We start from the raw sequence: 5,918 nt of genomic DNA, 5'->3' as shown, positions 1-5,918 counted from the left end.
GCTTGCAATGATCATGGTTAAGATCATTGTTCTAGCCTCAAATCCTTAGGATGATCATGAGAACATGTTCAGAGATGTTTGCAACAGAGAATGCAGCATCTCTTCTACTGTCTCAACCCAAAAAGGAAAGAAAAACAAAGATGGAGGAGAAGAAGAGAGAGTAGACATACCTTTTGATGCAAAAAGAAGAGTTTCGACGAAGATCCGTCAAGAAAACACCAAGGATGCAAGAGAGATGACTTGCGAGAGGTCTTTGGTTCGTTCCAGAGGGTTTGGAGGCAGCAAATACGAAGTGGACTCGAGATTGGACTTAAATAGAGCAAGACCAACCTAATTGCCAAAGACAGCACTCATTGGTCGAGTGGATTGGTCGACTGGCCCGATCGACCAATCGGTCGACCAATGCTTGTGACAAGACCAAAACAGGGAATTGAAGGTCCAGATCAAATCCAATCCTAAAGGGGTTTTGCACACAAGTCAAGTGACTTACCTAATAGGTAGAAATGCCTTCAAACCAAGATAGAGAGCACTCCAAGTCCATCAACTAATTAGATCTTCATCAGGATTCAGTTTCCATAAATAGAACCTCATCATCAACCTTCATGGATTCAAAGCCAGACACCAAGTCCTCTACTAGGATGGCCCAAAGCTGACTTCTTACTTTACTTCGGGTCATCGGACCTACAAATAACAAGGTTTCCGGGTCAAGGTTAGGGCTGGGTTTTACACTAATGATTGAATACATTTATAGAGGAAAGAGAGACAAAAGAGGGAGGGGAGATAGCAAGAGACGGCTAAGGAAAGGAGGAGAGGACACGGCTAAAGCAAAGGGAATGAGAGCTGGACTCATGTGGAAGCATTGAAGGCTACTGGAGAAGTTGATTTGCTGGAGAAGAAGGCTGGAGCTCGTGTGGAAGCATTGAAGCTTTAGTTTCTTTTCATTCTTATAAACTTATCTTCTCATCTTCTAGCTTTATGTTAACTTTAACTACTGCTGTGTTTTTAATGTCTGTTATGGGCTAAACTTGTGTTGTGTTGGGATGATAGTAGTACCTAACCTGAATTTTGAGATGTATTTATCATGTATGCTTTAGTTTTACTACAATACAACTTGTTATCAATGAATTCAGCATGATATATATTGGTTAATTTCTGTTCTGATGAATCTTTCATGAACGATTGTTATGATTGAGTTAGCTGGAAAGTTAATGCAGTCTAGATGTTTGTTGAATTATGTAAGTTAGCATAATCTTTAATTAGTTGTGTTAATTTGTAGGTTGGGTAGGAATACCCAATTACCTCACATTACCATTGATTGGATTGGGTTTAAATTGCATTCATATTTCAATTCTTCATAGAAATATGCAGATGTTGATTTAGGATGCTAGCTTATGTGTATTGGAAAATACCATAGTGCCATTCATTCCAAGTTCTTTATATATCTTGGGGTTGTAGTACTACTTTAGTATTTGCATTATAAAATTCAGGGGAAGGGAAACTTGATTCCTAACACACTTTTCACTCACTAAGTTCCTTCTATTGATTAATCTCCATTTTAGTCCCTTAGTTTTATTACCTGTCATTTAGTTATTTAGTTAGTCAATCACAAATCAACCTTGTTAATCTCGTTTAAATCAATTTTACTTTTACATTGAAAGTTAAGGATAGAATTCTCCGTGGGATCGATACTCTACTTATCATTTATTACTTTATTGCGACACGTGCACTTGCGTAACATCTTGGTACACAAGCAACAAGTTTTTGGCGTTGTTGCCGGGGATTTTTGTCTTTAATAATTAGTGTAGAAGTAAGTTTTAGTTATCTACTGAAAATTCTTTACTTTGATATTAGTTTTCTTGTATTTCCAGGTGCTTTTACCCTTGTATGAACACGCTGCCTGATCAAGAGTTGGTACCCTTTAACTTCAAAATAGAAAGGACATTTCGAGCTAGAAGAAGGGAGCAGCGCGAGGCTTAGCAGCAGTTCCAACAATGGCTGAAGCAGTGAGAAATGGATTAAATAATAATGAGAATAATATGGCAGCTGATGGTGATGATAGAGATAGGGCCACCAAAGCATATGTTGTCCCCATGTTACATGAGCTGAATCCAAGCATAGTACGGCTAGATATTCAAGCACTACATTTTGAACTTAAGCCGGTGATGTTTCAAATGCTTCAAACTGTGGGACAATTCAATGGGTTGCCAACAGAAGATCCTCATCTCCATCTTAGACTCTTCATGGAAGTAAGTGATTCTTTCAAGATACCTGGAGCAACTGAAGAAGCTTTGAGATTGAAATTATTCCCTTATTCATTGCGGGATAGAGTAAGAGCATGGTTGAACTCCTTACCTCCACAATCAGTAGCCACATGGAATGATTTAGTAGAGAAGTTCTTGATGAAGTACTTCCCTGCAACAAAGAATGCCAAGTTCAGATATGATATCACTAGTTTTCAACAACTGGATAGTGAATCTTTGCATGAAGCATGGGAAAGATTTAAGGAGCTCTTGCGTAAATGTCCTCACCATGGTATTCCTCATTGGATTCAAATGGAGACTTTCTACTATGGTTTAAGTGGGCAAACTCAATCCATAGTGGATGCATCAGCAAATGGAGCTATAATTGGCAAAGTCTTACAATGAAGCTTATGAGATCTTGGAGAGAATGGCCAACAACAACTACCAATGGCCAGCTGAGAGAGGTGCTGCTAATAAGAGAGTGGCAGGGATTTATAAGTTAGATGCAGTGACAGCTTTAACTGCACAAGTGTCATCCCTAACTAGTGAGTTAACATCCATAAACCTGGCTGCAGCTGTACAAACTCAACAAAATACAGCAGTCTCGTGTACATATTGTGGTGGGGAGTATGTCTTTGATAGCTGTCCATCTAACCCAGAATTTGCTTACTATGTTGGTAATTTCAGCAATGCCAATAGCCCATATTCCAACACCTATAATCCTGGTTGGAAGCAGCACCCTAACTACTCTTGGAATGCTCAAGGACAGCATGTAGGCCCATCTTCCATCCCACCTCGACCTCATCAGCTTCCAAGTGCTCAACAGCAAGTGAAAATTCAGCCTATGGAACCCTCTTCATCAATAGAGCTTCTATTGAAGGAATATATGGAAAAGAATAATGCAATGATTCAGAGTCAAGCATCTTCAATGAGAAATTTGGAGAATCAAGTTGGACAGCTAGCTAATGCTTTAAGCAATCAAAGTCAAGGATCATTGCCAAGTGACACAGAAAATCCTAGGAGTGAAAGCAAGGAGCATTGTAACGTTATTGCATTAAGGAGTGGAAAACCTCTAGAGCCACCTCATTCAAAGCCTAGCCAACAGAAGGGACCTATTTCTATCCAAGAAGAAGGGGAGAAGGAAGATCCTGGCTCTGTTCAAAAGGAACAAACTGATTCTGTAATAGAAGAGTGCTTTGTTGTGGATGTCATTGAAGAGCTGGTTTCAGAAGAGTTGGAGAAAGAATGTATTAAAAACCCACTAGAGCTTTCATTGGCAATAGAAATTGAACAAGTGGATGATGAAGGAAGTAGATATATGGCTTGGTTAGAGGCAAGACCAGCTAAGGCATTTAGAGGGAGTGCATTCGAGCTTCTTGGGTTAGCTAAATGTGAAACTAAACCCTCTAAACCATCAATTGAAGAGCCACCTATGTTAAAGTTCACACCTTTCTCAGAACACCTTCAGTATACCGATTTGGTTGAAGCCAAGACACTCCCTGTTATTGTTTCAGCAGTGCTAACAGAGGAGCAGGAAGATATGCTACTTGAAGTGCTGAAGAAGTGTATAAGAGCACTGGGATGGAGTATAGTAGAGATCAATGGGATCAGTCCTTCAGTATTAAAGCTTAAAATTTGGTTGGAGAAATGTTGCAACAGGTATGTGAAGCAGCAAAGGAGTTTGAGTCCAATTATGGAAGGTGCGCAAGAAGACATCATTAAATGGCCTTGGGAACTAGAGCATGCAGTGGATCAAGCATTTTTTAGGTGCACCATTGGAGTGGGACAAATCTTCAATCAACCTTCAAGATGCTTAAAACGAAGGGAGGCCACCCAGATTTCATTATTTTTAGTCTAGTTGTTAGCTATTAGATCATTAGGTGTTTAATAAAGTCATGGGTAGTTCACAATTTGTGATGTAAAACTGACAGATGACTTGCTGACATGTATTTTTGATGTGCAGGGAGTGTGGGGAACCAAAAAAAAGAGATTAAGTGGTTGTTTTGCCAAATTTGGCAATAGACCAAACTGCTGAACAGAGCAAGTTTCAATACCCAACAGATTTCACTATCTTTGTTATAGCTTTGCTGTAACAAAGTTTTGATCCTCAGCTACGGGTTTTACATTCTCTATTGAAAATTACATTCTGTGTTCGTTGCTGTAGCGATGTTGCAGCAATGCTACAACAAAGATTTTTCAGCTAGCTACGGGTCTTACATTCTGTGTTGAAAATTACATTCTGTGTTCGTTGCTGTAGAAATGCTGCAGCAACACCACAGCAAGGATAAAACCACTCACTTGACCCAGTTTAACCTCAAACCCAACCAACCCATCGTTCCTACACTTCTAAACCTCTCCTAAACCATTGTTAACCCATATTGACTCGAACCCATTTTTAAACCACTACCAACCCAAACCCATTGAACCTCTCATTTCAAACCAAAACCCAAAAATACTCAGAACACTTACTCAAACCTAACGGAACCATCGTCTTCTCCACTGCGACTCTTCCTCCTCTCATCTTCCATTTTCTGCTTCTCAAATATTTTCCCACCTCCATTTGCCTACATTCACCCATCAATGCACCTTCTTCTTCACCGATAGTCCATCTCCCATAAAAACCCTAATTTTTGTTTCCCATTCTACACTCGAATCGCATCTCAGTGGTCTACCGGTGTTGTCCTAGGCTTCAAGCAAGTTTTGGTTGTGTTCCCACCATACATTTTCACTACACCACATCAGCTAAGTGTTTTTCCCCTTCCTTTTCTTTCATTACTTTTTTTTAACGTTCTTACTTTGCTGTGGTTGAACCGTTTGTGCATTTTCTTTGTTGTCAGTCCGTTATGGTTGTGTTTTTCTTTTTCTGTGGATTGATGTGTTTGTTATTGTCTTGTCTAAATGTTTGTTTTCTTTAGGCTATTTGCATTTGGTTATTTGTTTTAGGCTATGTTTTGCAGCCACCATCACTAGCAAACAACAACTCAGAATTTCTAATTCCTATCAGTTGTTAGTATCACAATGTTGTGATTTCCCATCTAATGTGTTTGTTTGTTAGTGGTAGTTCTTCTCTCTAGTCTCTTCCCTTTGTGTCGTCTGCTTGTGTTCCTCTGTTCAAATTTTGTTCTTTGGTTTTATGTGTGTTTGTTTCTGCCTCTCCTAGGTATATTTGTGTGCTTTTGGTTATTCACTCCTTTCTGTTCATCTCCATATACTTACTGTCTCAATTGTTTTTGTTTTTTTTGTTCTTTTCAGCACTACTCTGTTTTTGTTGTTGTTTCCCCCTTTAATCCCTATATGCCATATGTTTGTTTGATTAGTTGTTGTTATTTTCTATAGTCTTTTACCTTTTATGTAGTCTACTGTGTTTGTTTTTGTTTGATTATGTGAAACCCAGCCCTAACCTGACCCTGACCTTGATCCGGTAACCTGGTTGTTTTTAGGTCCGAAGACCCGGAATAAAGAAAGAAGCCAACTATGGGCCATCTCAGTAGAAGACATGGTGTTTGACTCTTAACCCATGGATGTTGTTGATGGAGTTCCATACTTGGATGTCTGTGTAGATTTGGAAAGGAAGCTGCAGCTGTCTGAAGTTGAGATTAGTTGAAGGACTTGGAGTATTATCTGACTTGGTTTGGAGGTATTTCCTTACACTTGACATGTCACTTGATGTGTATACAA

The 5,918-nt window shown here is 39.3% G+C and overlaps 1 non-coding gene across 1 annotated transcript; it reads right to left on the bottom strand.

Annotated features, from left to right (window-relative positions):
• Window positions 1-2,429: 2,429 nt before the first annotated feature.
• LOC148999306 (small nucleolar RNA R71) lies at window positions 2,430-2,536 on the bottom strand. The gene has a single exon (XR_016170977.1). It is a non-coding gene; the product is annotated as a small nucleolar RNA R71 (small nucleolar RNA).
• Window positions 2,537-5,918: the final 3,382 nt, after the last annotated feature.

The sequence above is a fragment of the Hakea prostrata genome, unplaced genomic scaffold, assembly GCF_041222555.1.
Source record: "Hakea prostrata isolate BN-2017 unplaced genomic scaffold, UWA_Hpros_2 contig_16, whole genome shotgun sequence".
In the NCBI taxonomy this organism is placed as follows: domain Eukaryota; kingdom Viridiplantae; phylum Streptophyta; class Magnoliopsida; order Proteales; family Proteaceae; genus Hakea; species Hakea prostrata.
Note: the sequence above shows the minus strand (reverse complement) of the source record. Positions and strands in the feature narration are given on the sequence as shown.